This window comes from Schistocerca cancellata, chromosome 5 (assembly GCF_023864275.1).
Source record: "Schistocerca cancellata isolate TAMUIC-IGC-003103 chromosome 5, iqSchCanc2.1, whole genome shotgun sequence".
NCBI lineage: Eukaryota > Metazoa > Arthropoda > Insecta > Orthoptera > Acrididae > Schistocerca > Schistocerca cancellata.
In genome coordinates this window covers 167,372,865-167,389,551 of record NC_064630.1, presented here as the reverse complement: position 1 = coordinate 167,389,551, position 16,687 = coordinate 167,372,865, and positions in this window count along the sequence as shown.

Below are 16,687 nucleotides of genomic sequence, written 5' to 3'. Positions count from 1 at the left end.
CCGTACTGACATTGCTGAGATTGCAGTGAAGATTAACAAGTGCTCATAGCTATTAAGGTACGATCATAGCTATTAAGGTACGCGTTTTAGATCCTATATTTACCTTTTTCTTGCTTTGGTCTACATCTACATAGATACTCAGCAAGCCACCGTACTATCGTGGTGAGGGTTACCCTGTACCACCACTAGTCATTCCCTTTCCTGTTCTGCTCGCAAATAGCAGTAGGGAAAAGCGATCGTTTACCAGTCAGCTTGAAATGCCAGTTCTCTAAATTTTCTTTGTAGTGTTTGTCGAAAGGAAAATAGTGTCCCCTCCAGGCATTGGCATTGGAGCTCCCGCAGCATCTCCGTAACACGTGTTGTTCGAATCTGCCAGTAACAAATCTAGCAGCCCGCCTGTGAATCGCTTCGAAGTCTTCCTTCAATATGACCTGGTACGCATCTCTAACACTCGAACAATACTCAAGAATATGTTTCACCAGCGTCCTACATACGTCCTACCGCTCTTTCCTAAAATTCTCCCAATAAATCGAAATCGAGAATAAGCCTTCCATAAAACAGTTTTCATATGCTCCTTCCATTTTATATCGCTTTGCAACGTTACGTACAAATATTTCAACGGCTTGGCTGTGTCACGCAGGACACTAACAACACTAACAACACCATATTCGCACACTACAAGTTAGTCTTTCCTAATCATCCACATTAACTTATGTTTTTTACACATTAAAAGCTTACTGCCATTTATCACACCAACTAGAAATTTTGTCTTAAGTCGTCTTGTATCTTCTCATTGTGACTCAACTTCGATTCCTTACCGTACACCATAGCATAATGAGCAAAGAGCGGCAGATTGCTGCCCGCCTTATCCGTCAAATCATTTACGTGTATAGAGAAGAACAGTGGTCCTGTCACATTCCCTACAGAACTACTGACGAAAACCTTCTCGCTGATGAACGCTCGACTACAACATTTGTGTTCTGTTACTTAAGAAGTCTTCGAGACACATATATGTGAACGTATTTAATATGCTCGTATCTTTTTTAACACCGTGCCATATACTTTCCGGATATCTAGAAATCTGTCTGTTGTCCTTCATCCATAGTTCGCAGTATATCGTGTGAGAAAAAGAAAAGCTGAGTTTCGTATGAGTGATGCTTTCTAAAACCAAGCTGATTCTTGGACATTAGTTTCTCAGTCTCAAGGAAGCTTAACATATTCGAACTCCGAAAGTTCCTTGCCCGAAAGTCGTAGGAATGACAGTACTGCTAAATGTATGGTATTGTCAGGCGAGTCAGAGCGATATTCGCCCATGATTTTCGACTTGGTCGTTCCCGGATCCGGGCCCATATCTCATACTGATACATTTCCTGACAATCAGTGTATTTTATAATGTACTGTCCAACGAAATATCACCAGCTTTTACAGCTTTTACGTGGTGGGAGTTATTGTCATGGGATATTATTTATAGGTAGCGGTTTTGGCGATTTCGGTTGCTATCAGGTTTTCCTTCATGCCACTGAATGCCGATTTTATCTAATGAGACTGAATGTTCTACAGGTTGTGGCATCTCACTTGACTTCCGTTCATCTCTACTATGTCCTACGCCACTGATATTTCAATTTATAATTAACGTTAAGTGTGTTTTTGTACTAAAATTTTATGCAACCTATGCAAAAATACTAATAAACGAAAATGTATAATGGACAGTCAAATAAAAATGAGTACCATAGGTAAAAGTAGGTAAACTTCTGGTATCTCAAAAATAATCACCATAATTGTTAATATACGAATTTATCCCTCCGTGGGAAAAAACGTCCAGTTTCTTCATGGAGACAAGTGCTCACTTCTTCACCCGAAGCAAATCGACGACGGCGACAGTCTTCCTTCTCGGATCCAAAAACATGGATATCGCATAGAGGAGGGACAGAATACGTATGGAGGATGTGTAAGGCCTTCCCAGCGAACTTTCAGCATCATTCATGAGACAGATTTACCAACTTGTAGTTAGTTGTAGTTATACCACCCATACAATCCAGATATCTCCCCGTGCGATTTCCACATTTTTGGAGCCCTGAAGATTGACATGCGTGGCCGTAGATACTCTCCGGACTGAGAGGTGCACGTCTCGACACAACGATGCTTCCTTACGCGACCGAAAACATTTTCCCGTGAAGACATTGACTATCTTGTCTCACAGTTGGATAAGTGAATTAACAGTCCCGGCGATTAGTTTTGAAATAATGAAGAGTTTAACTTAATTTCTTCGTCTGTCTGCCACTTATGAATACAAATTACCACCTTTTGGTAGCAGACAAGTATCCTACGTTTCATTACGCTCCTTTTGAGCCACCACTCAGCTTTGCAACTTAAATTCATCAAAGGTAATTAATTTTCTTAGTTTACTGTAATATTACTTCTTTGTGGCTCTGTAACTCCTAAACTAACTATACTATGATGTTCAGAGTAGTTATCAGCTACATTGCGGTGCGTTGTAATGTCTCCCACATGTTCTTCTCATAGTACGTTTGTGAGATATACGTTGGAAGCTGCAGAATTATGTCATAATTTACCAAGAACACCGGTTCTGTAAATTCACCCAACAGTGTTTCGCGAGAACAACTTCACCGTTTCTTCTCAGATTCGGAAGTAAAATCTCTGAGCACTTCGTTTTTCATTTCCTACAAGATACAACGTTCTTTGATGATGACAGCTGTGCGTCTTTGAATTCGTTTGGCTGATTCTCTTATTCCTACCACTAGGATAGAAAATTTTGTTGTTTTCGGCCAACGGCCCTGCCGCAATGCTAACAGCGATTTCCGTCAGATCACCAGAGTTAAGCGCCATCGGGCTTGGTTAATACTGGGGTGGGTGATCGTGCGGGTCTTGTAAAGTTGGAAAAGTAGTCTGTATGGGTCAGTACCTAATTTGTGGAAGCGTTTCGTAGTATATGCAGTGCAATGAAATCATGGAAATTGGTGTGCTCCTGTCTTTTGCAATTGGACGACAAGAGCGGTACACAATAGTAAAGTGCGAGGCATTTAAGCCTTTGTGAGACCAAGTGATGAGCTACTTGACCGATAATTAGCGGCTCCGATCACGATAAATAACAACGGCTGGGAGAAGGATGTATAACCACATGGCCCCCCCCCTCCATCTGGTGACCCCTCTCGGCTGAGGATGACAAGGCGGTCGGTCGGCATCGTTGATCGTTCCGAGGCCTTTTCGGATAGGGTTTGTGGCTCTGTTTTGGTGTCCTTTATAACTGGACCATACTTCCCTACTACGAACACAGCATTTCTAAGTGTTTCGGTCGCCCTCCCTATTACTGGTTCTTCTTGTTATACATATGCATTTACATCTACATTTACATACTTACTCCACAAGCAACTGTAATGTGCTTGGCGGAGGGTACCTTTCACGACTGCGGGTTACTCCCTGGCAGAAACGAGGGGCAGAAGAACGACTCTTTGTAAGCTTCCGTACTAGCCCGGATTTATTCTTCCTTCGCAGTACTTACAGGAGACTTGTGTAGGTGGCAGTACGGTCTTTCTGCAGTCTGCAGCAAATGGCCTGTTCTCTAAACTTTCGCGAAAAGAATGACTTATGTCACGTTCGTGTTCGTCACATTTCTTGCGATTCGTAGTACTTACTTACCTTAAACAGCCTGTACAGAATGGCATTAATCTTCCCATTCCAAATATTAATTCTCCCCACAAACTTTTGTTCGCAGTTTAAATCGAATTTCTTTTCTAGCCCCTTTTCGTCTTCGAGTTGGCGAATTTAATTAAGCGCACTTCTATTGCACCTTCTTCCGCCGGTCTCCTTGTTTTTAGGACTCTGCTGCTGATCTACAAGGGCCCAGCAGCAGGTGTGGCCTCCAGAAACCAGAGGAGATGCGAGGAGAGGCAGCTGTCGTCGGCACGCGGCGCAGCCGCCTCGCACTGATGGATGCCCCGCAATAAATTGCTAAATTAACTCGCATAAGTCAGCGCTCGGTTTAATATCCACCGCCACGCGGGACGGCTTCATTTCGAATAGCGAGCGGGCCACGTCTCGGCGAACCGTTCTTATCCCCAGTCTCAGCTCTCATCCTCGTCTCCACCCACAACGCGCCGGCGCAGCTGGGATCCACCTCGGTCCGCCCAGCTACGCCTGGAACCTCAGAGGCTCGCAGTGACGTCATGCACCGCTCCCACCTACAATATTGCCGGCACGTAGCACGGCCGCTTCGGCACGCAGGTAGCTCCGAATTGCGCCCGTCTTTTATGAGAGCTGACTCCGATGTTCCCGTTAGGCTTATCTCTTCAGCTCAGACAATAATTTAATTACGGCTGCATGCTGGCGTGCAGGAACCTTAAGCCTTTGGATGTGCCTCAGTTATATTCTTAAAGATCCGGCGTATAAAGACCAGTTCAGTAACTTTTGCCGTTTTCTTTTCCGGAATCAATAATGATAAGAAATGAAGGCCATCTCCGCTAAGTTGCTGAGGAAAGAAATATTTGGAAGAGACTCTTTTAACAACGGACAGATGCACAGCACGTTGTTTAGGCATCACAGAATATCTTCCATGGTTCTAGAAACTGTGGGAATGTAAAAATTAAATAAGAGCTTTGGGAATGTAATATACAGGATGATTTTTTTCTATCGTGTACAAACTCTAGGGATTGATCGATGTGAGGATATGCAACAAAAAAGGTCTAGACAACTTTTATGTCTGGAAATGCATGGTTTCCGTGCTAGAGACCATTTATTCAGTCATACTTTCCTACAGAGACTGCGGTCTAACATGCACTGGAACAAATCACTCTGTATACGGCAAATAAATTAATACACAAGGTCTGCGCGCTTATCTGAGACGAGGGATTTGGCCAGGAGAGTAATTCATGCCAACACCTTCACATCATTTAGAAGACTAGTAAAAAGGTCAATTACGTTTCGTCGGCGAACTTCTTTATTGAAGCCGGCCGCGGTGGCCGTGCGGTTCTGGCGCTGCAGTCCGGAACCGCGGGACTGCTACGGTCGCAGGTTCGAATCCTGCCTCGGGCATGGCTGTGTGTGATGTCCTTAGCTTAGTTAGGTTTACGTAGTTCTAAGTTCTAGGGGACATTATGACCTAAGATGTTGAGTCCCATAGTGCTCAGAGCCATTTGAACCATTTATTTTCTGTATTGAATTTTGAGCGGTGGCCCTTAGACTGCGGTACAAGGAATATTTCTACGCATAACATTTGGTCTCCTAATTCTGGGGACAGCATAAGTAAGCCGATTCAAATTTTAGTATAAAAGGAAAAAAGCAGAACCGACTACAAGTATGAGTACAGTGGCCGGAACCTAACATCTGCGGACTGCTCGCCAAAAGAGAGGTTCTAGTGCAGTGGCTGCGACGACACAAGTCTCTTTCCTCAGAACAGTCAGGCACGCCACTATATAGGTGCATGGTTGCTGCCACATGGCTTGTCACCATAGCTGCCGCACTGCAGTCACAACCAAATATCGCGCAGCGTCTGTGAGGTGACTTACGGAGCTCCTAGTGGGACTATTTACCTTATTTAGCGCTGTCTCATTTTTCAGTTCTTCTTATTTTTAGTTAGAAGTATTTTTCGTTACGAGTTTCCTGGAATAGCACCATGCCTAGAGTGTTCTAGCAGTAGTGGACACTGAAACATCCTGAAAAAGATTCCAGCAGAGGGGCAGAAACATCGATTATTTTAGATGAATTATGACGCAGCCTAACAACCCAGATTCTAGCTTTAGTGACAACGGCCACGAAAGCCTACAGACTTACATAAAGTTTGCAAAGTGCGCCAATTCTGCCCCATAACTAGTTCAGTAACACACACCGGCGCAACTTGCTGTCTTGAAGACAATGCCGACAGACAGCACGTGTAGTATCGCTGCGCCTGGCCAATGGCAGTCCTTTAATGTAACTGAATCGAAACATTTATAGTAGCTTCTCTGTGTTAGAGGTAGGCAGTCTGCTCCAGAATTGATTCAAAGAAACAGATCCTTCTTAGGAGTGGGCGATGGATGATAAGGAAAAAATGAGTGGTAGCTCATCTGATTTCGAAATACGACTCTGGTGGCAGTAATGAGTGGAATGAAAACTCTGGCCGGCCGGAGTGGCCGAGCGGTTCTAGGTGCTACAGTCTGGAACCGGGCGACCGCTACGTTAGCAGGTTCAAATCATGCCTCAGGCATGGATGTGTGTGATGTCCTTAGCTTAGTTAGGTTTAAGTAGTTGTAAGTTCTAGGGGACTGATGACCTCAGAAGTTAAGTCCCATAGTGCTCAGAGCCATTTTTTTTTTTAAACTCTGCGGTAGGCTGATGCAGTGGCTCCCCACGCCAAATTCTTAAGAAAACGTTTCCCAAATTACAAAAAATTACTTATAGACCACGTGCACATGTACATTCACATATCTTAGTAATAAGGGAGCTTTTCTCATCCACGTAAATATCAGAAAATGAAGATAGATCAGTTTTTCCAATTTACTGGCTTTTGAGCTGTGCTAATTCAGCCATCTCAATAGTTATGACAATTATGAAGTAACGAAAGGGTCTTTTTTTTCTTTTTTAACCTACAGTTTTCTGACAGATTTGATGCTGCCCGTCACGAATTTCTCTCCTGTGTGCCAACCTCTTCATCTCAGAGTACCACTTGAACTTATGTCCTCAATTATTTGCTGGACGTATTCCAATCTTTGTCTTCCTCTTCAGTATTTTTTTCCTCTACAGCTCCATCTAGTCCTATGTAAGTGATTCTCTGATGTGTTAACAGATGTGTTATCGTCCTGTCCGTTCTCCTTGTCAGTGTTTTCCACATATTCTTTTCCTCTCCGATTCTCCACAGTACTTCCTCAATCGTTACCTTATAAGCCCACAAAATTTTCGACATTCGTCTGTAGCACCACATCTCAAGCGATTGGATTCTCTTCTGGTCCGGTTTTCCCACAGTCCATGTTTCACTAACATACAATGCTGTGCTGAAAACGTACATCTCAGAAATTTCTTCCTCAAATTAAGGCATTTTTTTGATACTTCTCTTGGCCTGGAACGTCCTCCTTGCTCCATCAGTCGTTGTTTATTTTGCTGCCCGGGTAGCAGAAATCCTTATCTTCATCTACTTCCTGACCATCAATCCTGATGTTAAGTTTCTCGCTGTTCTTATTTCTGCTACTTTCCATTACTTTTGTCTTTGTTCGATTTACTCTCAGTCCATATTCTGTACTCATTAGAGTGTTCATTCCATTCAGCAGATCATGCAATTCTTCTTGAATTTCAGTGAGAATAGAAACGTTATCAGCAAATCGTATAAATGATACGTTCCCCTAGTATTTTAATCCCACTCCTCGCCCTTGCAATTATTTCCATAGTTGCTTCTTTCATGTACAGATTGAACAGTAGGGGAGAAAGACTACATCCCTGTCTTACACCCGTTTATCCCGAGCACTTCATTCTTGGTTGTCCACTCTTATCATTCCGTCTTTGCTCTTGTACATATTGTGTGTTACACGTCTCTTCCTACAGCTTAATTACATGTTTCTCAGAATTTCGAATATCTTGCACCATTTTATACCGTCGAACGCTTTTCCAGATGGACAAGTCCTATGAATATGTCTTCATTTTTCTCTCTTATTGCTTCCATTATCAGCTGCAAAGTCCGAATTGCCTCTCTGGTGCATCCGCTTTCCTAAAGGCAAACTAATCGTCATCTAACACATCGTCAACATTCTTTTGCATTCTTCTGTATATTATTCTTGTGAGCAATGTCGTTGCCTGAGTTGTTGTCAGCTCTTGCAGTCTTCGAAATTCTGTGGATGATACATTTCCAACAGCCAGATGTTACGTCGCCAGACTGATACATTCTACACACCAATGTGACAGTCATTTTCCTTGGCACTTCCGAAAATAATGGAATGTTGTATATTCCGCCTGCCTTATTTGATCTTAAGTCCTCCAAAGCTCTTTTGAATTCTGATCCTAACACTGGATCCATTATCTCTTCTAAATCGACTCGTACTTCATGTTCTATCACATCAGACAAATCTTCCCCCTCATAGAGACCTTCGCTTTTCACCTATCCGCTCTCTCTTCATTATTGAACAGTGGGATTCCCGTTGCTCTAGTTGCTTCTTTTAGTTTCACTGAAGCTTGTTTTGACTTGCCCATATGCTGAGGCAGTCCTTCCGACAGTCATTTCTCTTTAGATTCCTTTACGTTTTTCATGTAGCCATTTCGTCTTAGCTTCCCTGCATATCTTACTTATTTCATTCCTCATCGACTTGTATTTCTGTATTCCTGAAATTCCTTTAACATTTCTGTACTTCCTTTTTTCATCGATAAAGTGAAGTATTTCTTCCGCATCGACCTTCTTTCTGCCTATGTTTTTCTTTCCAACTTCTGTGATTGCCGTTTTTGGATATGTGCGTTCCTCTTCAACTGTACTGCCTACTAAGCTGTTAATTACTGCTGTGTCTATAGTCTTAGAGAACTTCAACAGTATCTTGTCATTCCTTAGTACTTACTTATTCCACTTCTTTGCTCGTTGATTGTTCCTAACTAACTTCTTAAACTTCAGTCAACTCTTCATCACTACTACATTGTAATCTGATTCTATACCTGCTCCTGGGTATGCCTTACAAACAAGTATCTGATTTCAGTATCTCTGTCTGACCATGATGTAATCTAACTGAAATCTTCCAGTGTCATCCAGCTTTTTCAAAGTATACCTCCTCTTCTTGTGATTCTTGAACAGCATATTCGCTTTCTCCAGCTGAAATTTATTGCAGAACTCAATCAGTCTTCCTCCTCTCTCATTCTTTGTCTCAGGACCATATTCTCCTGTAACCCTTTCTTCTACTCCTTCCCCTACAACTTCATTCCAGTCCCCCATGACTATTAGATTTTCATCCCCATTTACGTACTGTATTATCCTTTCAGTTTCCTCATCAGTTTCCTCATATACATTTTCTATCTTTTCATCTAGAGCTTGTGATGTCGTCATGTATACCTGAACTATCGTTGTCTGTTTTGGTTTGCTGTCGTTTCTGATAAGAACAAGCTATCACTGAACTGTTCGCAGTAACATACTCTCTGCCCTCCCTTCCTATTCATAACGAATCCTACTATACCATTTTCTGCCGCTGTTGATCAAAATTACATTAAATTTCCTATGAAAGGGTCCTACTTATTTTCCCCCTATAACTTACAGTTTGAATGAAGAGAGCAAGAGAATACTGTTAATATTGCACAATACGCATGTCCTGAGGTGTAGGTAGCTTTAGTAAGCCAGTATGAGATCGTTTCCTGACATCATAAAACATGTGTCCAGTATCAAATTATACGTCTTGAATCCATCTACACTACTGTGGTATGTTGTTCACAATGAGAATGTACTGAATAATAAAGGAACTAAATAACAATACACATTAGATATGTTCTATTCCGGAAACCATCCAGAATACCGCATATGTCCAGATGTTGTGTTTTGCTTCAAATGGTCGTTCCAGTCATATCCCTGAACAATGACCATTCATCGTGCGACGCTCTGTGTACTGTGTTCATTTTTTTATTTATACATTTCATCTGCAGACCAGACATTTATATGTAATTACAAAACTTATTAAAATCACAATTTTTTAAATGATCATAATATTTTCAATATGATATCGCCCCTTCTTCTCTGCATGTGTTATTCATTTGCCTGTTACGCCATCTTGGCTGAAACTGTTGATTTTTCTCCGTCTTCCTAAATGTCTTCCGCCTTCTAGGTAATTATCATCATTAATTTTTGTCATCTGTAGTACTCCGGTCTTATATCATGGTCCTTCCAGTTGTTTCTGTACTCTTTAATCTGCTCATTTATGCTTTTCACTCTCAGAATTTTTCTGATGCCTGCATTCTTTCTTTCGTCAGATAAAATGTACCCAGCTACTCTTCTTAGCAATTGGATCTCCAATGCTTGTGTTCCTTTTTCATTTCTGTTTGTTACAGATCGTGACTCATTTCCATATGTTATAGTTGACAAATACATCGTTTTATAGAAAATGATTGGAGTTTACTTTCTTGCTCTAGTTCTGAATGTTCCATTGATTGTTCCATCAACTTATTTCTATCTTTCTATCTACTTCTGTATGTCCACTTCTGTCATGAATTACATGGTATTTCCCATGAAGTTCCAAGAGATTACTGTTTCAGTTTTATAACCATTTATTATTTTACTGGAAATAGACTGCTGGCCGCTGAAAGCCATAAATTGTTTCCTTTGAAGATACTAACAGATTATATAATTTAGCTCTTGTGGATAAAATATGTACTGCCGTTTGCAATGAGTTCTCCCTATCAGCAAATACAATTTAATTATCAGCAAAGAGAATAATACCTTTGGCTGAAGTACGAAAACTTAATTTACTTATCCCTTGCCTCAGCATGTAGTAAAGATAAATATCGAAAGAATCAGAGAAAAACTCAGTCCTTATCTTACACTCAAATTTGGTCTCATCTTCTATTTTCCATTTCCTGCAGTGGCGACTACTGTTCTTTCGTACATGATGCCTGCCATCGTTATTATTTAAAATGTGTTCCTTTTGTTCATCATCTCCCACAGCTTTTCTCCATTTATTGAAAACTTTCACATTGTCTATGAAGAGTGAATGTGTCTCTCTATTGCACTCTGTATTTCTCAATTATTTGTATAATAACAAACGTATTGTCTGTGCATGATCTTCCTTTTTTAAACTCATTTGCCCTTATAGTTGACAAATACATCGTTTTATAGAAAATGATTGGAGTTTACTTTCTTGCTCTAGTTCTGAATGTTCCATTGATTGTTCCATCAACATTAGTGCTAGTCTCAGTGTTGAAGTTTTCTGTTAAAGAATATAATTAACACCCCTTGTTTATCAGAGAGGTGTCGCAATTGTTCTCGTCTTTTCTCTTGTAAATAGGTAATACCAAAGCTAATTTCGAGTCCTGGAAATTTCCTTATTTCTCCAGCTTCCTTTAATGTAGTTGAATAATATGGCTATCAATGTGGGAATTGAATATTTAATAAGTCAGTGTCAGTTACACCACCGTCTAGTGTTTTCCTATTTTTTATTTTATACATTGTATCTTCTAATAGCTGTATTTCTGTTCTATCTACTGTTGTCTCTTCCTCATCTTCACGTAAATATTTTTGTGCAGATTTTTATTTACTTTGTTTTACTTGCATCATAAGTAGTAATGAAATTAAATGAAATTGAAAATTATTCGGAAGGTGATTGGAATTTACCCAATGCTATTCAGAGTAATACTACTGAGCAAGGGCTAAGAGCAATGATACTAGTTGTACTACTGCTAAAGAAATAATAACTGTAACGACAGTAGATGTCAGTAAAAGGTATTTGGAAACTGCACAGTGCCTGGTAGGATACTTATTTGTGAAGGGATAAAGCGTACATGCAGAACAGAGGCAAACATTTTTATTAGTTTAATAAGTATGTCACTACATGTGTTTTCAAGCTGGGCATGTAATTTGGTTGTGTGATTTACTGAAGGAGATCGTTCCAGAGCCGGTCTCCTGATATTGAAAAGGACTTGTAGAAACGGCTTTGCACTAGCGCTTGACAGAAAGGACTGTGCTCTCATGGGAACGAGTGTTTCTGTTGTGTTGTCCAGTCAAGAGCTTCAAAGTTGAGGGAGAGGCAGTTGTTATGAGCAATATTGGATCAACAATAGGCTTGATCACTTGGACTGTGGGCAGACCTGTACAGTAAATGCGGATCTGATGGATTTTTCGACGTCATTGTCAGTTCAAGACTGAAATTTTCGCAACTACCGTCATTTACCTCCGTGAAAAAATCAGTAAATCTATGCTTTATTTATGGCTGAATGCCTGTTATCACTAAAGTCAGGTACCGGTTTACGTCCTCTGTTGGGACAATGAGACTTTGCCTATACTTACCTAGATCACACAAGCTCTCCTCTACAGCTTGTGGTCTGTATGTTGTAGATAAATGTACTGGCATGTCTTAGTTATCGATTGTCTCAGACTGATTGACTCTGTTTGCCTCCTGCTTGTAATCAGTGTTATTTTCAAGTATACGAGGTCGTTTAAAACTCCGATGTGGAGTGTCCCTGAGATTCAAGAACTATTTTACTTCTTCCGTTAGCCAAGGTGCAGGCTTTCCCTTCGGTTTCCCTGTGTTTGGGGGTGTATGTTTCCTGTGTAATCGAGTTAGTTTGGTAGCAGATCCATGGAGTTTGTCGTTCATGTTCAGGAATAGAATGTAAGTCATCCCCAAATTATGTCTTGAGCTGCCGCCGGAAGTTCAGGTACACTGACACACTTAAAGTCTTTCTGTGAATTGAGTTTCAGTTTAGTCTTGATATTTTAGGAAGTACGTTGTAAATATGATGTTGTGAGCTGATATTCCACGTACAACTTACTTTGTTTGTGGATTTCATGGCAGATACACGTCTGAGGGTGTGGCAATAAGCTGCATTATGGCTAAGTTCAAGCCGAAATAGAGTTACATTTGAAGAATAAAGTACACACTCGAATTTCACAGTGAAGGGACAGAGTACTTCTATTAATGTCATTAGCGTAATTTGTATGCTCCTATATAGAATCGAATTTTGAAATGTCAGTTTTGAAACCGGTTGTCCTGCCTGCATCCGGAAGCCTGTGGAGGATTCATGTCAAGCAAACTTTGTTGAGTGATTTGATATTTAGGAATATATATTCGACTTGTTTCCTTTCATTACTACTAGATGTGGGTAACACGGTAACAAGCCACAGTATTTTAACCCCGCTACAACATTTACGAAACTGGAAAGCGTACTTGGCTTGAACCGGGTGTCCACGTTCCTTTGAAGTAATACATTGATGTCGATATTTTGAAATAGATGGCCGAGTTCGTCGAAATGATGTTGGTTAGGTTAGGTTAGTTTATGTTACGTTCAAGTGAGTGAACATTTACCTGAACGACATGATGTGCAGTCCTAAAGCATCGCCAGCAACACTGACCAGCGCAGCGCTGCGAAACGTCATCAACAAGGGAAAGAGCAGGTAACACCACATCTCCAGGAAGACAGAGTCAGCGCCATCTGTTAACGCTGATTTAACCAGCGACACATCGCTCGTCGGGACGGTTCGGTTACAGACTTCGAGAGCAAGAATACTCAGTATTAGGATGACGATAATTAGACTATTTCCTGTGAGTAGTAGTAATGAGCAGTAACTGCTTGCAGGAGGCATAAGTAGTACCTCAAGATAGGTTATATTTATTTTCCTTGTGGAAGCAAATTTTATATTAAACTTCAGCTAATTTGTACAAATGATTCTGGATTCCTGCTACCGGCTGTCGCAAATTCTCTCCTTCCTTGTTTGCGTCGGTGCTGACTCCCACAGTAGCCGACACAACATGTGGAGTATTGAGCGTTTAGTTTCAGAAGGCGCGAGGACATAACTGGCAGATACGACATGTGGCTGAGCCTGTGACTGGTCGGCCCGCCCTATAAAAATGCACAAAGAATGCTCTGAGAGGGCGTGGGAGACAGAAGCAGGACAAACCGGAGCAGATGGAGAGGAACGGAAGAAAGGTAAGTGCGACCAATATCAGCTGCTTGTGCAGCAGTCGTGTGACAAGGGAAATGAAGGTAGGGAAGCGAGTCTGGCTAAGAACAAAAATAATCTGTACGTAACAGTAGCATAAACAAATTAAAAAGAATGGTGACATGGAGTACTATTATTACTAGTGTTAATTACAACTAACAGCAATGAAATCATAAAGGGTTGATGAACAAGAAATGGGAGTAATACAAAATTAACACAGTAATTGGTGATCTAAATAAGAAACAGTAATAAGAAAAAAGAAATTAAGAATATGAAGATTGTATCTGTTCCCGAAAGAACTGATACCATGGATGACCGAGCAGCTTCTCTAGAATGAAATGATAATTAAATCGAAACCATTAGCTGCCGACAGGTGTTGTTGATATACATCAATAGGGACAGAAGAAACTGCGTGCGCCGACCGAGACTCGAACCCAGGATCTCCAGCTTATATGGCAGGCGCTCTATCCATCCGAGCCACCGAGGGCACAGACAGTACGACTGCAGATACTTATCCGTTGCACGCTTCACGTGAGACCCACATTCCCAACTGTTCACAACCTACATTCGTAGTGTTCCTATTAGATATTTGCCCATGCACTGATAACTCGCGCCACACTAAGCCGACGAGTCCCGTAACAGTTCGAGCGAAGTGTGGCTCACATGGATAGAACGTCTGCATTATAAGCATGAGATCTCGGGTTCGAGTCCCGGTCGGAGCATACATTTTCATTTGTCCCATTGATGTATATCAACAACAAATGTTGGTAGCTAAGGGTTTCGATTTAATTATCAGAAACCAATAAATATATCAGTGTACTATGGTCAGATATGTTATACGGTAATAATGCACGCACACTAATAGAACAAGTGGTTGCATGAGTAGACAAGTCGGATATCAAGTTACTCGAAATTTTTAATTTTTCAGCAGAGAAATCCTCGCGTACTGTCAAACCTGTGTTCCTGAGTTTCTTCATCACTGTGACTGTTTCAGACCTTTTTGTATATGACACGTACCTCACGATCGTGGGCCTCGGTATTGCAAATCACAGCATCCTGCATTCCGCTCTATAACGCCTGATTATAAAATGTACTGCATTCATATTTATTCTTATTTTAGGCTTTTACTGTTTAAAAGGGTCGTGTTCCTAATAAATACTTTAATTTCCCAGATTACTTTTCAGTGCTACACAACAACATGTCAATCACATTGCCTTCTAATAGAAGAATTACAGGACCATTTTGCCAAAATGGAAAAAAGGAAAATTTCGGCTATTAGCAGCAGATAATTTCTGTGCCTTCTGGCTCATTATCAAAAATGAAGAGACATCGAATCATCCAACACTACCTGTAGAACGATGTGGGCTAGCAGGCCGATCAAGATCGCCATGAATCGATGCACATATTCGAGAAATCTTTTCTCGTTAACAACAGAAAACACTTCCTTAAGCAATAAGTATGTAACAAAGAGTCACAAATTTAACCTCAAAAATATTTTTGACTACATCATTCATTATGAATTCCTAGTAGTGCCTGCCTATGTTGCTCTGGAACGGACTGTAAACGTGGTTTTGTGCATATTGCTAGCAGCACATATATATCGAAGTTCTGTTGGTATAACTTTAACGGGTGGACAATGGGACCACGGTGTTCAATAGATAATCATTTATGAGTGTGAATTAGTTGTCGTTGACAATGCGTTGGTTAGAAGCTGGTAGGTGCAGCACTTCTCGACATTTGATGTGGTGGAGGTTTAATGTTACGTCAGAAAGCACCACAACAGGGGGAATTTCAAAGTAGCATTCCAAAACCTACGGCTAACGAGGATTATGAGATTCATGTAGCAGGAGTAATTACCACTCTGCTAACTGCGGTCACAACTGTAGCAATCATCTAACGCTTGCGAAATTCATGCTAGGAAATGCAATACGCTAACACCACGAAGGGTCCGAGACTGGTTGTTATTACAAAAACAGCAACTGTTGTTATAAAATAATGAACCTGCCGTCAGTTGTCAGGAAAATATTTGAAACTTCCCGTTCATGGTTCCTGTTACAAGATACTCATTATAGTTACGTTATGATGTGCGCCATTTGGCTGGACGGAACCATTAGCATTTTCACTGATGTATGAAAAGTATAACTTGGAAACAGTCTGCTAAAAATGTATTAGAGAAACACTATGAGTACTGGACTTGGAAGATCTTACCAGGGTACTGAAATTAACAAAGTCACTCGACTGCATCACCAGCTGGCTAATACTCATAAGAAGGCAATGATTCCTGCCACCTTTAAGCGTGGTCCGGATTATGTGGTTTGTTGTAAAAGAAGATTAACGAATAACGGAAGATAAGGGTTTAAATTCCCATCGACACCAGGGTCATAAGAGACGGAGCGCAAGCTCGAGATGTTTCAAGTATTGGGAAGGAAATCGACCCCGCCCTTTGAAAGAAACCACCCTGGCATTTGCCTCGAGCGATTTAGGGAAAGCACGGAAAATCCAAATCTGCAGTGTCGGACACGGATTTTAACCGTCGTCCTCGAGAACGCGAGTCCAGTGTTCTAATGACTGCGCCATCTCTCTCTGTCAGACTAATAACTAGCCAGTGGTAATGCTTACATTCACATGAATGTAGCTAAAATGTGACGTATCATAAAAACAATTCCTCAACGTAAACTTTTGAACTGCTGTGAGTAGGAAATTGATGTTCTTCTTTTATCAAATACATGGTCTACGTGAAAGTATTTGGAACGTACTATAAAAGCTGTGATGTAGAGGATTGCCAGTAGCCCTGAAAATGAACTGTAATTAGATTAAATGTGTAACTCAGCCGTCAAAAAAAGCATAGTGCTAAAAACTAGAAAGTTGGAGAACTAGCTGATGTATCTGCACATTTACTGCAGCTGAAGACCCGGCTGGATGGGATCCAAAGGAAGTAAATAGATGAGCAAACATGGCCTAGAGTGCTTGTGGTAAAGTAAACTGAATCGTCAAGAGTTAGCTTCCGATTTGTCTGAAATTTAATAATTTAATGTCGGAGTCACTGTGTGTTAGCATTGTTGACTTACAGCAATGAAATATGGACTTTTA